Below are 18882 nucleotides of genomic sequence, written 5' to 3'. Positions count from 1 at the left end.
GAGTCACAGATACAGAGAATGATACAAAAATTTCTGCTGCACTGAAGGTTCCCAAGACCACAGTGGCATCCATAATTCTTAAATGGAAACTGGAACAACCAGGACTGTTCCTAGAGCCAATTGCCCCACTAAACTAAGTAATCAGGGGAAAAGTGACTTGGTAGTACAGGTGACCAAGAAACCAATGGTGACTGTGACTAAGCTCTAAAGATCCTCTCGTCAGATGGGAGATGCTTCCAAAAGGTCAACTATCAGTGCAGCACTCCACCAATCTGGCCTTTATGACAGAATTGCCAGAACTAAGCTTCTCCTCAGTAAATTACAAATGGAAATTTGCAAAAAAGCAGCTAAAGTCAGACTGTGAGAAACAAGATTCTTTGGTCTGATGACATGTCTGGAGGAAAGCAGGCACTGCTCATCACCTGCCCAATATAATCCCTACAGTAAAGCATGGTGGTGGCATCTAGTGATGAGCGGCAGGGGCTATATTCGAATTCCCAATATTTCATAAATATCTTGTAGAATATTCATCATATATTTGCGAATTCAAGATTATTTTATTGAATGAGAAAAATCGGCAATGTAAAAATCGCATAATGCAAATTCGGAAAGCGAAATACAGGCGTATAAGTTTCCTGAGACTGGAGAAAATGGTTGACATGGCAGAATATTAGAATAGCTTTATATGCAGATAGAGTCAAGTGCTCCAATATATTCGCAATTGCGCTAATCGGCAGTGATTAGAATATTTATTCGCACTATGTGCAACTTCACATTTTAGCAGGTCTGACTACAGATTACTGATTGGTGCACTAAGTATTGTTGTGAACTTGACATTGCTTCCTTCTCAATGGCCCACAAGCAACAAGCAGAGAGGAATCATGTGTTCAGATGGAAAAAAATGACAAATATTCGATATAACGAATATATAGCACTATATTCTAAATATTTGCGAATTCTCGAAGTGGCGATATTCGCGATATAAATTTGCTTTCCGAATATTCGTGCTCAACACTAGTAGCAGCATCATACTGTGAGGGTGTTTCATAGCGGCTGGGACAGGTAGACTGGTCCAGGTTAGGCAAAAACTGAATGGAGCAAAGTGCAATGATATTTTTTATGAAAACCTGATCCAGAGTGCTCTGGACCTGAGCCTGGACCAAAGGTTTACCTTTCAACAAGACAATGACCCTAAGCACACAGCCAAGACAAGAAAGGAGTGGCTTAGAGAAAACTGTGTGAATGTCCTTGAGGAGGCATAACCTGCATCTGTTGGCGAAGGGTAGACACACGGCGATCTCTTCAGTGCAGCACGCGTGCAGCCCCGCACATGTAAGGGCATCATAGAACAGTTAGTGCTGAACACCACTTGTTCTTCGAAAACAAGGCCTCCTTAGGAGCTATATATACATAGATAATATACATTTATATAGTTTAGAAATGTATATAATTGTTTCATTGGCTATTTAAGCAATAAAAATACAAAGTTAGTATACCATTAATAAGGAAAAATAATTTTGGACTTTGAATAAATGCAAATAAAATAAGTAAAATAAGTAATGACTCATGTAGAAAGAAAATTTCAAACACTTCTTAGCAGTTACTGACAAAAGTTAGATAAAATATTCTATACTGTTATTCTTGTTTTCATTTGAAAATTAATGAATATGCAACACATCTTCCAAGGTCAGCCACACTGAGAAAAATTACCAGGATAAAGAACAGACAGGCTCCTGGCTTAAAAGTTCTCTTTCGTAAATGTCACATGCAAAAAGCACTGACACAATTATTTTTTTAATTTAAAGCAAAAGCTTCGCACATAAAATGATTTTATATAATATGTATTTTTTGACATACAGGTAAAGAAGAGTTACATTTCTCACTGGTTTGTAAGGGCACCATGATATCAGCTGATTTAAAAGGGTTTTACGAGATCTTAATACTGATGACCTATCCTCAGTATCTGATCGGTGGGGTTCTGACACCTGGGACCCCCGCTGATCAGCTGTTTGAGAAGGCACTGACGCTCCTGTGAGTCCCGCAGCCTTCTTGCAGCTTGCCAAGCACAGCGCTGTACATTGTATTGCGACTGTGCTCGGCCATAGACTTCTATTATGAATGCAAGTAGGAATGCAATACGGAATGCCTCTTATTCCGTATTGCATGCCGTCATAGAATTCCGTTATAGTCCGTAGTAGTGGCATCCATAACGAGATTCTTAGATAACCCGAACCTTGCACGCCAAACTGCGCAGTGTGACCTACTACATGCCGAATGTGGCGTTACAGTACATGATATATTGGATCCACCTGTTGGGTATGGCTAAATGTTTGTTTCTCCTCCATTCTCCGCCCCTTGATTATGTTGTTTTAATAGGGTCATTAAGCACATATGCACTTTATGATTTACACGTCGATGAATTTGGAAATCATGTAACACTTTTATCATATAATTCTAGCACTGTATGTAATTAATAAGATATTGATCACTGTTTTTATAAATAAATAATGTTTTTATTCATATATTGATTAATTATTTCATTGATTGCACTCGGCTGTTTTGCATCATGCTCACTTTTCTGATGAATTGTATGGTCTAAACATACCTCACTGTGCACTTGTGTTCAATGCTTAAGAAAGAATTGCCGAAATGTTGCTCCTTTTTTGCCACATGGGTGAATACATTTTGTATATACCGTATATATATATATATATATATATATACAGTACAGACCAAAAGTTTGGACACACCTTCTCATTCAAAGAGTTTTCTTTATTTTCATGACAATGAAAATTGTAGATTCACACTGAAGGCATCAAAACTATGAATTAACACATGTGGAATTATATACATAACAAAAAAGTGTGAAACAACTGAAAATATGTCATATTCTAGGTTCTTCAAAGTAGCCACCGTTTGCTTTGATTACTGCTTTGCACACTCTTGGCATTCTCTTGATGAGCTTCAAGAGGTAGTCACCTGAAATGGTTTTCACTTCACAGGTGTGCCCTGTCAGGTTTAATAAGTGGGATTTCTTGCCTTATAAATGGGGTTGGGACCATCAGTTGAGTTGTGGAGAAGTCAGGTGGATACACAGCTGATAGTCCTACTAAATAGACTGTTAGAATTTATATTATGGCAAGAAAAAAGCAGCTAAGTAAAGAAAAACGAGAGGCCATCATTACTTTAAGAAATGAAGGTCAGTCAGTCAGAAAAATTTGGAAAACTTTGAAAATGTCCCCAAGTGCAGTCACAAAAACCATCAAGCGCTACAAAGAAACTGGCTCACATGCGGATCACCCCAGGTAAGGAAGACCAAGAGTCACCTCTGCTGCGGAGGATAAGTTCATCCGAGTCACCAGCCTCAGAAATCGCAGGTTAACATCAGCTCAGATTAGAGACCAGGTCAATGCCACACAGAGTTCTAGCAGCAGACACATCTCTAGAACAACTGTTAAGAGGAGACTGTGTGAATCAGGCCTTCATGGTAGAATATCTGCTAGGAAACCACTGCTAAGGACAGGCAACAAGCAGAAGAGACTTGTTTGGGCTAAAGAATACAATGAATGCACATTAGACCAGTGGAAATCTGCTTTGGTCTGATGAGTCCAAATTTGAGGTCTTTGGTTTCAACCACCGTGTCTTTGTGCGACGCAGAAAAGGTGAACGGATGGACTCTACATGCCTGGTTCCCACCGTGAAGCATGGAGGAGGAGGTGTGATGGTGAGGGGGTGCTTTGCTGGTGACACTGTTGGGGATTTATTCAAAATTGAAGGCATACTGAACCAGCATGGCATGCTATTTCATCCGGTTTGCGTTTAGTTGGACCATCATTTATTTTTCAACAGGACAATGGCCCCAAACACACCTCCAGGCTGTGTAAGGGCTATTTGACCATGAAGGAGAGTGATGGGGTGCTGCGCCAGATGACCTGACCTCCACAGTCACCGGACCTGAACCCAATCGAGATGGTTTGGAATGAGCTGGACCACAGAGTGAAGGCAAAAGGGCCAACAAGTGCTAAGCATCTCTAGGAACTCCTTCAAGACTGTTGGAAGACCATTTCAGGTGACTACCTCTTGAAGCTCATCAAGAGAATGCCAAGAGTGTGCAAAGCAGTAATCAAAGCAAAAGGTGGCTACTTTGAAGAACGTAGAATATGACATATTTTCAGTTGTTTCACACTTTTTTGTTATGTATATAATTCCACATGTGTTAATTCATCGTTTTGATGCCTTCAGTGTGAATCTACAATTTTCATAGTCATGAAAATAAAGAAAACTCTTTGAATGAGAAGGTGTGTCCAAACTTATGGTCTGTACTGTATATCCAGAAAATGGATGGCACTCTGACTAGATGAAAGTGAAAGGTTCCTTTATTCAACCATACGGTGCAACGTTTCGGCTCCAAAAATTAGCCTTTTTCAAGCAGAGATACAAAACAAGTGAGGACAAATATATAGGCGAGTCAAACAGTGCACAGTTCATGTGACCAAATCCCACCCAGTGGGCGTGTTACAAAACTGAAGACATCAAAATCATAATTAAAATGCAATTAAAAAAGTACATAATAAGGCAAATGACATGATCATATATATCTAGCATTTGCATACAATGAGTGAATAAAAGGACATACCCATCGATCGAACACAAGTAAACAATCGATGGATGAGTCCAGTGAGTATAAAACATACCGAGAGCGGAGCAAAGGGACGATCAAGAGAACACATCAGAGCGGAAAGGGGCACAATCCATGCGATCGTTTAGCGTTGTAAACATACAACTGCACAGGCGTGGCGTTACATCAATTAGGGACCGGTGGCAGCTGGAGGACACTGAGCATTATCAAGGTTGGTCTGTGCTCTTACGTCATCATAGCACCACTCAATACAGCCTCGGTGCGCCACTCAATACAGCCTCAGTATCTGAAGGGCTGTAGCTTAAGGATGAAGTGGACGCATTATTCTATACGGGAGGGCGACATTCCTAGAAGCTATGCACCCTTTTTACCATGCCAATTTTTTCTTTTGGTTTTATGTATTTGCAATTTTTTCACTGCCGGACCCGGCGTACACCTTGGGACTGATACATATTTTGCTACAACAGCCGTGATGGTGCTGATGAGATTACTTTCTCTGTCTGGAATAGATTTGCTCCCTGTGACATCTGTGTACCTGCAGGAGGAGAACCCTCTTGGGTATGATAACGATCTGACACCCTTGACAGACACTCCTTTCTGTACCACGGCTTTCCGTGGGGTCAGTTGGTTTTATGTCTGGGTATAGTATGTGGGCGATCTTTTTCTTCAGGCTGTCCGTACTAGTCTAGATCGTGATACCCTGATTTACAACAGGTCTGATGTTTACACATGGGGTATGGGCATTTCTCCAGCTCTCAAGATGGCGCTTTGAGACCGGATGAACACTGGGCATGCGCCGCAACGCACCGAGGCTGTATTGAGTGGTGCTATGATGAGGTAAGAGCACAGACCAACCATGATGATGCTCATATGTCTGTGAAGGTTCTCATTTATCCAGGTCATGGTATATATCTGTAAAGAATAAATCAAGGCAACTGGACGTACTGTAGATTTCTTGAAAACGTTTCACTCGTTCTTCCAACGAGCTTTCTCAATTCTGAGTGATTGTACAAAAATTCTGGGAATAAATATGTAACTGAATCCACATCTGGTAGTTATACCCAGCATTGGGTCAAAGGTGTTGATTCCATTATCCTAATTGGAGTCAGTAGGTGATAAAGACTTCCCAGAAAAAGGTGTCAAGACAGCATTGTATGTGGCAGACAATAGATGTCTAACCCCCCCACCTCTATTCAAGCTTGGCTTCTCCATTTTTACGTAGATGGCCTCCTTCACGCCTCGTTTGTACCAATCGGCCTCCTTATCCAAAACACGTACTTGACTGTCTTCAAAGGTGTGACCTGTTCCTTTTAGATGTAAGTACACGGCTGAATCTTGACCAGAGGTTTTGGCTCTTCTATGCTGAGCCATACGCTGATGTAGTTGTTGTTTTGTTTCGCCGATATACAGTTCTGAGCATTCCTCATTGCACTGGACTGCATACACAATGTTGTCCATCTTGTGTTTAGGCGTTGGGTCTTTGGGGTGAACCAGTTGTTGCCTCAGTGTGTTGCTGGGTTTAAAGCAAACTGGAATGTGATGTTTATTAAAAATCCTTTTGAGTTTCTCAGACACCCCAGCTACATATGGGATAACCATATTCTTGCGTCTGTCATGCTTCTCGCCCTCACTGGTAGTCTTGGTGGTCTTTCTTCCCCTTCCTTCTGTTTTGACAGAACACAGTGCAGGTGGGAAAAGTATGTTAACCCCTAGACTAATGACATATCCAAGAGCTAATTGCAGTGAGGTGTCAGCCAACTGGAGTCCAATCAATGAGATGAGATTGGAGGTGTTGGTTACAGCTGCCCTGCCCTATAAAAAACACACACCAGTTCTGGGTTTGCTTTTCACAGGAAGCTTTGCCTGATCTGAATGATGCCTCGCACAAAAGAGCTCTCAGAAGACCTATGATTAAGAGTTGTTGACTTGCACAAAGCTGGAAAGGGTTATAAAAGTGTCTACAAAAGCCTTGCTGTTCATCAGTCCACAGTAAAACAAATTGTCTATAAATGGAGAAAGCTCAGCACTGCTGCTACTCTCCCTAGGAGTGGCTGTCCTGTAAAGATGACTGCAAGAGCACAGCGCAGACTGCTCAATGAGGTGAAGAAGAATCCGAGAGTGTCAGCTAAAGACTTACAAAAGTATCTGGCATATGCTAATATCCCTGTTAGCAAATCTACGATACGTAAAACACTAAACAAAATGGATTTCATGGGAGGATACCACAGAGGAAGCCACTGCTGTCCAAAAAAAACATTGCTGTACGTTTACAATTTGCACAGAGCACCTGGATGTTTCACAGCAGTACTGGCAAAATATTCTGTGGACAGATGAAACCAAAGTTGAGTTGTTTGGAAGAAACACACAACACTATGTGTGGAGAAAAAGAGGCACAGCACACCAACATCAAAACCTCATCCCAACTGTGAAGTATGGTGGTGGGGGCATCATGGTTTAGGGCTGCTTTGCCGCGTCAGGGCCTGGACGGATTGCTATCATCGAAGGAAAAATGAATTCCCAAGTTTATCAAGACATTTTGCAGGAGAACTTAAGGCCATCTGTCCACCAGCTAAAGCGCAACAGAAGATGGGTGTTGCAACAGGACAATGACCCAAAGCATAGAAGTAAATCATCAACAGAATGGCTTAAACAGAAGAAAATACGCCTTCTGGAGTTGCCCAGTCAGAGTCCTGACATCAACCTGATTGAGATGCTGTGGCATGACCTCAAGAAAGCGATTCACACCAGACATCCCTAGAATATTGCTGAACTGAAAACAGTTATGTAAAGAGGAATGGTCAAGAATTACTCCTGACCGTTGTGCACGTCTGATCTGCAACTACAGGAAACGTTTGGTTGACGTTATTGCTGTCAAAGGAGGTTCAACCAGTTATTAAATCCAAGGGTTCACATACTTTTTCCACCTGCACTGTGAATGTTTATATGGTGTGTTCAATAAAAACATGGTAACATTTAATTATTTGTGTATTATTAGTTTAAGCAGACTGTGATTGTCTATTGTTGTGACTTAGATGAAGATCAGATCACATTTTATGACCAATTTGTGCAGAAATCCATATCATTCCAAAGGGTTCACGTACTTTTTCTTGCAACTGTATGTTACTATGACTTTTATGGGGACATTCGCCCAGATTTACTAATGTTACCGCATCCAGACCTTATCATAAACTCAACATTTTGTGAAAATTCGCACAATTTGTCACATTTTTGGGCAATTATTTTTGAATTTAAGGGGGAATGGAAAGGGGATAGCATTCTAAGATGTAACATTTTTCAACAAAATTCTCTTGTTTTGACAAGAGATGTATGATACCATTTATATATCACTTGTGAGCAGAGAATTCCCGAATATGAGCACTAGATGATATATTTAGTATTGAATACTCCTCTGTAAAACTGCCATGCATTCCTCTATCAATAATTATCTTTTCTACAAAAAACTTAGACATGATTGACCAAGACTAAGAAAATTGGTATTAGCTGAAGTACAAAATAAGTGATCTTAGCATTACAGTACACTCCCGAGAAGCACTAATCAAAAATTTTAAAATGTGAATCAAGATCTTCTATATTTTTGGCACCAAAAAAGGTCAAGGATATTGTACAAAAATGTTCTTTATCAGAATGTGAGAGACAAACTGAAAAGACAAAATTTAAAATAAATTAGTATTCTTGTGCTTACTTACATTTCAGGATCATAATGTGTTAAGTATGCCATTGTGCCAGTGAAAATAGTAGTTCTGGATTGTAAAATTATCAATAAAAATGTTATGGAAGTAAAGAGCAGCCCATGTTTTTATTAATAATATGGGAAAGCTGACAGTCAGAGCACACCATGATATTAACATTATATGTCCCAAGTGAATGCTTCCTGTTTACAGTGAAGATATGACCTTGGTTTTCCGAGATGAGAAATTATTAAGCTAGGTATATTCCCCTTTGAGTATTAATATGATATTTCTTTATATAAAAAGTATTTATGAGCCCTGTTAACTTTCAATCTTTTTACATTTGTTTATTTTTCAAACGCAGTCTCAGAGGTGGTTAAATGAAAATCGGCTTCTCTGCTGACACAGAGAAAGGGTTTTTGAATGTTAGAGTAACGACTTTAGGAATTACTGCCCATGAACATTTATTTATTACCATTACCAACAAAACAATAGCCATTAGCTTGAATTTTTAACCATATACCAAGGCTACTGAGATTTGTATGATAATCTATAACTTTTTAAGCCATAGTACATTTGTCTCTAGTGTTTCATTACACATGTCACACATAGGGACCTCCACACATAGTGTGCCATAGAATAAAAAGTGTCTTTCACATTTAGTGCTTTTACCTGTTGCTCATACACAACACCTAATGAATTCTGCTTGTATAAGGGTCCATTCACACGTCCGTTTTTTCTTTCCTGATCTGTTCCGTTTTTTGCAGAACAGATCAGGACCCATTCATTTTCAATGAGTCCTGGAAAAAATCGGACATCACAATGTGTGCTGTCCGTTTCCGTTGTTCCGTTCCGCATGTCCGTTTAAATATAAAACATGTCCTATTATGTTCCTGAAAAATCGGATCCTGGTACAATGCAAAGTCAATGGTTCCGCAAAAAACGGAAGACATTCGGATGTCATTCCGTATGTCTTCCGTTTTTTGCAGAATCCGTTCCTGGAAACACATAGCAAATTTTTTTTTTTTTCTTTTTTTTTTAAAGAAATTCAAACAACTTTATTTGATTATTGAAATGTATACATGTTTCCGTTTTTTGCGGATCCGCAAAAAACGGATGACATACGGAAACATTTTCAGGAACAACGGATCCGCAAAAAACGGACCGAAATTCAGATTATAGAAAAATACTGACGTGTGAATGTAGCCTTAAGCTGAGTCAGAGTTGTCAGTTTCCCAGTCTCACACAAGTAAATAGCAGGGATAAATTCTTAGGAAGATAATTAACTAGTATGTGTTTCGGTTATGGAAGGAAACTAGAAAAGTCTCTATCTGGTTATGATGGATCTAGGGAACTCCAGCAGTCTGTCCTCTGCTAGAACAGTCTGCTGTGTGAAAGTAGCTTAAAGGGATTCTGCAGGCTTTAAATATTGATGATAGGATAGGATAGGTCATCAATATTAGATTGCCGGGGCTACGACACCGAGCACCCCCACGATCAGCCGTATGAGGAGACGGCGCGCAGTGTGCACGTGCCGTCTACGGTCTCTCTTCCTGCTCTGTGGCTGCTTTGCCATAGAGAGCGGCAGACAGAGCGTCAGGAGACGGCTTGTGCACACTGTGCGCGCTGTCTATTCATACAGCTGATCGGCGGGGTGTCGGGTGGTGGACCCCTGCCGATCCGATATTGATGACCTATCCTGAGGATAGGTTATCAATATTAAATGCCCAGATAACCCCTTTAACTAGAGATCTATTGTGCTAATCGCATGCACTTGTACATATGGTGCAAGTACTATATCCAAGGCTAGATCAAGGTTAAAGAATTTTACGGGACTCTCTGTTCAGCAGGAGTGTCAGAAAGGTGGATTCCCCCAATATTAACAGTATCTACATTAAAACAGATCTGCCATTAGACTATGGTATCCGATGTAGGGACAACATAGTACGGAGAGAGGTCCACTTTCCTATTAGTCAAAATGACAGAAAAATACTATGCCATTTGCCCCATCCACCATCTCTCCTCACACTTTCTGTGGTGATCCAGATGCAGTATATACACAGTCGGGTCACATTATTATGAACACTTTACACGTTGACAGCATGGACAGGATCTTCCAGCAAGACAATACGACATGGCACAGGGTAAGAAATGTCCAACATTGGTTAGAAGACCATGACCAAGACCTCCAAGTACTACCCTGGCCTCCTACCCTGGCTAGGGGCTGGTATAGATTTCCGCTCAGCCGCACAGACTGGCATGCACCTCATCCTAAAGGATGCACAACCTCCAGCGTAAAACGCTGGTCTATGAAAAATTCCCCCCATTGTCTGTACACTGATGAGCCATAACATTAAAAGTCAATAACATTGACCATCTTGTCACAAAGACAGGCAAAGAGTCATAAGCACTGAAGGTTCATTGATGCATGTGTGGAACAACGGCTAACACGTCTGATCGAATCCCATGGCTACTGTAGCACAAATTCTGACTATGAAAGAATAGTCAACCCTACAGCCCAGTCTACATGGTAGAAAAAATAAATACATTGTAAAAGCTTCATTGAAAGATCGCAATAGCAAAAGTTTAAAAAAGTGGCTCACTACAAGAATAAAAGGAAAGGACAGAGGTCAATCAGAGGTAACCACATTAGAATACAAATAAAATATGTTTTTCGACCCAAAAAATTCAACCCTCAAAACAAGGGAGAGATTGTTATAAATATCGGTGATACATTCACATTACACCACTACACACAATGTAGAAATCATTAAAATTATGAAAACATACCCATTTTGGCAGGGGTAGGGTGGCAAAGAAAGTAACTACTGCACCCCAGTATTGTGTATTTTCCCTGCAACACCTGGAAGTGATAGAAACGTGACAGAACACACAGTGCATCACAGCTTTCTGTGAATAGGGCTACATAACTGCCACCATTCAGAATGCCCCTGCTGACCCGTCCACAACTGATGGGCACGTGGGACAACAAATGGACCATGAACCAAAGGAGGATGGTGGCTTGGGCTAATAAGCCACATTTTCTTTATATTTTGTGTACATTCATGTGTGTGCAACGTAAACTAAATGGGTCACCAAATTTTTGTTTGCCAGTTAAAACCAGATAGAAGCACATCTCCTTTTTTCTTATCTGTTTTTGTTTTCTGATTTTTTATTCCATTTCCTGAACATGATTATGGGAGAGGCCATCTTGCCTCAGCTGTTCTTAACACTGTTTAGAAAGCATTTAAAGAATTGCTTTATGGCAGCCCCATGGGACATAGACACAATGGTCAGGAGAGGACCTCAGTGACTTCTATGGGAGAGTTTTCTGGACATGCTCTGTGACCTGTGCAGAGGTCATTGTACAAGGAAGGAATAGAGGAGATCTGACAATCACCTATTGTGAATGGATCATGTCTTATCTATACACAGAGGTGATCTCATTACAGGCAGGATTAGAATGACAGATAAGCAGGCAACTGCAGTAAAGTAATCTTAAAGGGATTCTGTCACCTCCCCTAAGCAAAAAAACTATTTTAAAGCAGCCATGAAGCACAGCTTACCTGGATTAGGCTGTGCTCTTTTATCTTGAAATCCGTCCAGCAGTTACTGCAAAAAACGACTTTGATTGATATGTAAATGTGTCCTGAAGGTGCCCAGAGGGGCGTTTTTTTCTTCTTAGAGAGCCCAGTACCGCCCCTCTTACAGTGCCCAGCCCGCCTTCCTTGTACTGTCTAACCGCCGCTTCCAGCCTGCCACAGCCTCTCCTCCCTCTCCTCCCCCTCCCTCACGCCGAACGAACTCTCGCACAGGCGCAGCCCCTGTGCGATCATCAGGAGACTGAGGGCAGCAGCTTCATCTTCGTCACTGAGCATGCGCCGAGCCCAGTGACATCCGATGCTCGCTCTTCCCTGCTGACTGAGGGAAGAGCGAGCATCGGACGTCACTGGGCTCGGCGCATGCCCAGTGACGAGGATGAAGCTGCTGCCCTCAGTCTCCTGCTGATCGCACAGGCGCAGCCCTCAGTGGGTACTGCGCCTGTGCGAGAGTTCATTCGGCGTGAGGGAGGGGGAGGAGAGGGAGGAGAGGCTGTGGCAGGCTGGAAGCGGCGGTTAGACAGTGCAAGGAAGGCGGGCTGGGCACTGAAAGAGGGGCGGTACTTGGCTCTCTAAGAAGAAAAAAACGCCCCTCTGGGCACCTTCAGGACACATTTACATATCAATCAAAGTCGTTTTTTGCAGTAACTGCTGGACGGATTTCAAGATAAAAGAGCACAGCTTAATCCAGGTAAGCTGTGCTGCATGGCTGCTTTAAAATCGTTTTTTGGGCTTAGGGGAGGTGACAGAATCCCTTTAACAGACCAAGAAGTGGTGCCTATTATTAGGCTCAGTGGCCAGTGCAAAAGCTGCAGGATTTTATGTTTTTTTGTTTAAATATAGATAGTGGCATGGAAAATAATGTCATAAAAAATTCTCTAAAAATATGTTAAGCACAAAAACGTGACTTAAACAATAGGTCATTATCTGATGACACATTCCCTATAGGGGCCCTTTACAATTGCCCAATGTTCGTGCAGAATATCGCTAACGAATGGTCATGATGAGCTGCCTGTGTAAAGGTGCCACCTATAACCCGATAAACGAGTGAAACACTCGTTTATTAGGTAATAGGATTGCTTGTGGGGACACCTAAATCATCAATTGCCGGCAGCAGATCATGCTGTCTAAACAGAACCCCGCTGCTGACAAACAATGATTTAGTATGGGGAAGAGCAATGGCATTAGCGATCACTCCTTATATTGTAGAGGAGATCGCTGCATGTGAATGCAGCTTTCGCCTTTACTGGCGAGCAAGCAGTTGTCACAAAGGAATGCTTCCTTTTATCGGGCTATGTAAATGGCCTCCAAGTTTCCCAGATCTCAGTACAACTGATGTGTCGATATGGGATGTGCTGCAAAAACAATTAAGATTCATAGAAGCCTCAACTTTCAACTAACAGTACTTAAAAAGGGATCTGTCAGCAGATTTGTACCTATGAAACTGGCTGACCTGCTGCATGTGCACCCTGGCAGCTGAAGACATCTGTGTTGGTCCCATGTACATATGTGCCCGCATTGCTGAGAAATATGAAGTTTTAATATATGCAAATGAGCTTCTAGGTGCAACAGGGGCGTTGGCATTACTCCTAGAGCCTCAGATCTCTCTGCAACTGCTGCACCCGTTTCACTTTGATTGACAGGACGAGGCAGTGAAAACGTCATCATGCCGGGCCCTCTCAATCAAAGTGGAGGGGGAGCTGCAGTTGCAGAGAGAGCTGAGCCTCTAGGTGTAATGGCAACACCCCTGTTACTCCTAGAGGCTCATTTGCATATATGAAAACTTCATTTTTCTCAGCAATTAGGACACATATGAACATGGGACCAACACAGATGCCTTCAGCTGCCAAGTTCACATGTAACAGATCAGCCAGTATCATAGCAACAAATCTGCTGACAGATGCCCTCTAAAAACATTTCCCTGTGGATACGGGACAAGTGTTTGTATGAATCTATATATATATATAAAGAAGGAGGTATGCATGTATGTTCCGCGATCACTCAAAAACGCAACCATCGATTTCAACAAAACTTGGTATACACATCCCTTGCTACCTGGAAAGAAATATTGTGGGGGTCACAGCTCTCTAGGATGTACCGTTCCTGAGATATCCCAAAAAATGACCTGCATTAGCCAATACAAGAATGCAAGTCTTTCTCTGCATATTCCAACTGCCATACACACGGTCACATGTCCCTTGTCAACCAATAGAAGCTTGCAGGCCCTTAGTCTCCACATACACAGTTTTACTACAGGTTTCCATAACAACCCAGCCATTTTTCTTCACTGCTGTAGGTCAGCTTTAGGTTAGGGCTACACAGCGACAATAAGTCGCATGACACATGTCGCACAACACATTGGGTACAACTACATGTGTTGCACCAATGTCGAGCGACAATTTTTATAATGATCGTCTATGCGACATGTGACATGCTGCGAATCTTTGTCACATGTCACACCATAGCCTATCATTAAAAAATTGTTGATACTTGGTGTTACATGGAATCCACTCTTCATAAGTTTTGTTTCCCTTTTCAGTTTATTACGGAAATGCTGTCCCTGTACTCTTCCCCCCACGCAAAGGTCAAGGTGAACGGAAAGTCTTTTTTCATTACAAATGGAACTCGACAAGGGTGCCCATTATGACCCACGCTTTTTATCCTATGCCAGGAATCTTTGTTACAAGCCATTAGACAAGATAAAAAAAATTGGGGCTTGGAGGTAGGACCGGTGATTCACAAAGTTGCGGCATTCACAGATGATATGCTTTTATTCCTAATCGACCCGGATGAGGACTTTCAAGCTATCTTAAAACTATTTGAGGTTTTTGGACAAATGTCCAACTTCAAAATCAACCTCTCTAAATGTACTGCTCTAGGCATTAAAGTCCCCATAAATACCGTTTCAGTTCTGGCAAATAAATTCCCTTTCCAATGGGCTGAATCACATATTAATTACCTGGGGGTAAATATTTCCAATGACCCTAGCATGTCTTACCAACTGAACTACCCCAAACTTCTGTCTGACATCCAAAAACAACTTAAGGACCTTAATATCCTCTACTTATCCTGGATAGGCAGGAAAAATTTGATTAAAACATGTCCTGCCGAAATTACTCTACCTGTTACAAACACTACCCATACTCTTATTTATTAGCCATCCGTAGAGTATTCTCTTCCTTTATATGGAAAAAGGCTAAACCGCGACTGGCCTACTCCATGCTGGCTCGGCCGAATTACAAAGGTGGTTTTGGGATGCCAGACATTAAGGCGTACTATTTGTCCATCCAAATGAGACTTCACTCTGAACTCATTAGCCCTCACAATAATAAATTAGGCTTCCAAATAGCCCATAAGTTAATCTCCCCTTCAGTATTGGCGTCTTTGTGGAAGGTGCCAGCTCAGAGAGGACAAAGCTCCATGGTTCCTCCGGGACTTTTAGGAGTCCGTAACACTTGGGCTAAACTAGCTACTGTTTTTAACCTTCACCGTGGCCCTTCGCCTTTTATGCCCATGAGACTGCTCCCCTTTTATCTACAACCGGAGTATGTGGATAATATGGGAATTTGGCCCTCCTTTGGCAAGGATACAATCAGGGACATGCTGAGGGGAGAGGTGGTTCCAGCTCTGTCAGACCTCCAGGCATTGCATCGAGCTTCTAATTGGTCATTCCCCCATTACTCTCATTTCCTCGCAATTAGTCATCAATACTTAAACACTGCTCATTCAGATTACATTGCTTCTTGGTATGACGCTATCATAGTATCCCCTACTCCCAAGAAACGATTGGTCTCATTCATATATAATAAGTTAGTTGATATTAGCACTTCTGGTAAACCACATTACATTCAGAATTGGGAGAAAGAACTAGGCCTAATTCTTTCGAATAGTGAGATTTCTGTAGCTCTGAAACACTCACATGGCTTTTCGAGGTGCGTTAGGATCCAAGAGTACTCATTTAAGATACTCACGAATTGGTATCACACCCCGGTTAAGTTACATAAAATAGTCCCCTCGTTATCTCCAGCATGCTGGCGATGTCACTCTGAGGAGGGCACGGCCTACCACATTTGGTGGACTTGTAAGAATCTCGGAAGGTGTACAGAAAACTAGAAGACACAAAATGAAGATCCGACTGACTGGATCCAAAACTAAGGAACCAAAGGGTAAGCCCTGTAACAGCCCTGGCTCTCTCCCTTACTCATCCTATGCAAAAATCTCTATGGTAGATGATTGCATACCCTCGTTCCTCGACTGTATGACACCTGAACACCTTATAATAGTGAGGGGACACGATCACCGGCTCCCTATACTTAATACGGAGGGAGTCAGGGTCACCTAGGATCCAGCAAACAGGAAAACAAATGAATGAACAAACTTATTTGTAGAAGAATCAGTAGTAGCATCCAGCATGCACACACTCCAGGAAGTTGTATAAACCGCAAAGTAATGCAGTATGGGATGGTATTTAAAGGGATGCAATCAGTGCAACTAGATGACAGCTGAGAGAGGGAAACGAGATGACAAAACGAAAGCAAAACAAAAGAACCTCAAGCAGGAGGTTCTGAAAAACGTCTGTCAGAGCTTCTCAGATGTCTGGTGGTGACAAAGAATTGTCCAGTTTGGAGAGCCTATCCCATGATAAATATTTGGCTCTTTGGTCACCCTGGTTTAAGTGGTGTAGAGACCACCATTCTCTTACTTTATCATAACAGCAATTTTTATCACTATGATCTAACAGTGTGTTCACCTTACTCTTATTTCAATAATATTGGCTTCTAGGATCACTTCTGCATGTCATAGTGTAGCCCTAGCATTAAAGGGGCAGGGTGCTGTGGAGGTCACTGTTAAAGAGACGTTCACTGTGGATGTTACTATTAAGGGGGCAGGCCGCTTTGGAGCTCACTGCTAAAGGGGCGTACACTGTGGAGGTCACTGTTAAATAGGCGTTCACTGTGAATGTTACTGTTAAGGGGGCAGGCCGCTGTAGAGGTCACTGCTAAGGGGGTGTACACTGTGGAGGTCACTGTTAAGGGGACAGGGGCCACTATTAAAGGGGCAACTGCTGTGGAGATCACTATTAAGGCAGCAGGGTACTGTGAGGTCACTGTTAAGGCAGCAGGGTACTGTGGAGGTCACTGTTAAGGCAGCACGGTACTGTGGAGGTCACTGTTAAGGGGGCAGGCCCCTGAAAAGGTCACTGTCAAGGGAATAGGGTGCTGTGAAACTCACTGTTAAAAGGGCGGGCTTCTGTGAAGGTCAAAGTTAAGAGGATTGGCTGCTGTGGAGGTCTCATTTTAAAGTAGTGGGGCACTGTGGGTGGTCAGTGTTAAGGGTGGGGCACTGTGGGAGGGGGTCAGTGTTAAGGGGTGGGGCACTGTGGGAGGGGGTCAGTGTTAGGGGGTGGGGCACTGTCGGAGGGGGTCAGTGTTAAGGGGTGGGGCACTATGGGAGGGGGTCAGTGTTAGGGGGTGGGGCACTGTGGGAGGGGGTCAGTGTTAAGGGGTGGGGGACTGTGGAGTTCACTGTTAAAGGGGCTGGGTGCTGTAGAGGTCACTGTTATTGTGGATACTGTCCATATGTGTTAACGACACACACAAATATTGAATGAAATAGATGAAATATACCCATGTGAAACCGGATCCTTCTGTTAGTATATTATAAAAACAAACGGTTCTACAGGTATAAAACTATTATAGTCTTCAGGACATCTCAAAATATTTCTGATGTAGACACAATAAATTATTTATGGACCGAATGTATAAATGGAGTAAGGTTACTACAGTGTTAACACTTATATCCACTTTTATATATGATTAAATTGTGTTTTATGTGTGAAGCAACCAGAAAAAAGCATCACTTTTAACAGCTTGCATTTAATTAATGTGCGTTGCTATCTCTGTGCAGAATTATTATGAAACTGCAGATTCAAGACCTATGTGTTGCCTCTTCCAGCAGCCCACTCATTTTCATAGGAGTGACCTGGAAATGAACTGCCGCTTTGCTCTCAACTGTTTGAAGTCTCACTCCTTATTCACCCGGGAGTTTGTAAGACAACAGAAACCAGGGGCTCATAAAAGTCTCTTCCTATTAACTCCATGCCTGATACAAAGGTGACTAAAATTCAAGACACAAGCGGCGGAGTATAACTTTATAGTCTGCAACTCATAATAAAAATTTCATAAAAATGTTTGTGTTATTAATTTGACTTAAGAATTGAAGTAAATATGCAAAACTAGTAAACTAACAGCATCTTAGAAAAGTAGTACAAGCCAATCAGAACTAGTCTGTTCAGTTGGGATTAGTTTAGTAAACGGTAAATTATTGGCCTAGATTACATTTTGCACAGTTTAAAAAACTATGTAGGTTGATCCAGCAAATAAAAAAAAATACTAAATAAAGTGACACATCTCCAGGAATGTGGCTAGAACAGGATACAACAATTACAGTGAAAGTAATTCCTATGTCCTACATAATATCTATAATTTTTGCATGGGCACCTGTATCCATGGGCGTCTTCAGAAATTTTTCCAGGGGGGGGGGCATAATTTTATTGACATCCATGCTCTGCTTGTTTCTGAGAATGTAATGAAGGGGAGGGGCATATTCATTATCACAAAGTATAATAACGCATGAGCTGGACAGTGGCGGATCCAGAGCCTGGTCTCGGGAGGGGCACTTCCAGATTATTTTCTGTCCGCTGCCACAAAACAATGGTGCTTATAGAACAGACTACACAGTGTAGCGGTATACTGTATATTGTGTGGCACAGTGTAGGCTATATGTGTATAACATAAACATATTTCACATGAAAACGTACAATTACTTGGCTTGGCCTTTGGGGATCTCGGACACCACTTCAACACTTTGGCCGGGGGCTCGGCGGAGCTGATGTTGTGTTTTATCCTAATGAGAAAGATTTCATAATAAGGATTTTGGAGAAGGGGCAGAGGGA

The 18882-nt window shown here is 41.9% G+C and overlaps 1 protein-coding gene across 2 annotated transcripts in view; it reads right to left on the bottom strand.

The window, feature by feature from the left end:
• Window positions 1-18882, bottom strand: part of MCTP1 (multiple C2 and transmembrane domain containing 1) — a 1090031-nt gene that overhangs the window by 421015 nt on the left and 650134 nt on the right. The gene's annotated exons all lie outside the window — the stretch shown is intronic.

This window comes from Bufo gargarizans, chromosome 1 (assembly GCF_014858855.1).
Source record: "Bufo gargarizans isolate SCDJY-AF-19 chromosome 1, ASM1485885v1, whole genome shotgun sequence".
NCBI lineage: Eukaryota > Metazoa > Chordata > Amphibia > Anura > Bufonidae > Bufo > Bufo gargarizans.
The sequence above is the reverse complement of the archived record's forward strand: the minus strand, read 5'-3'. Positions and strand labels throughout refer to the sequence as shown.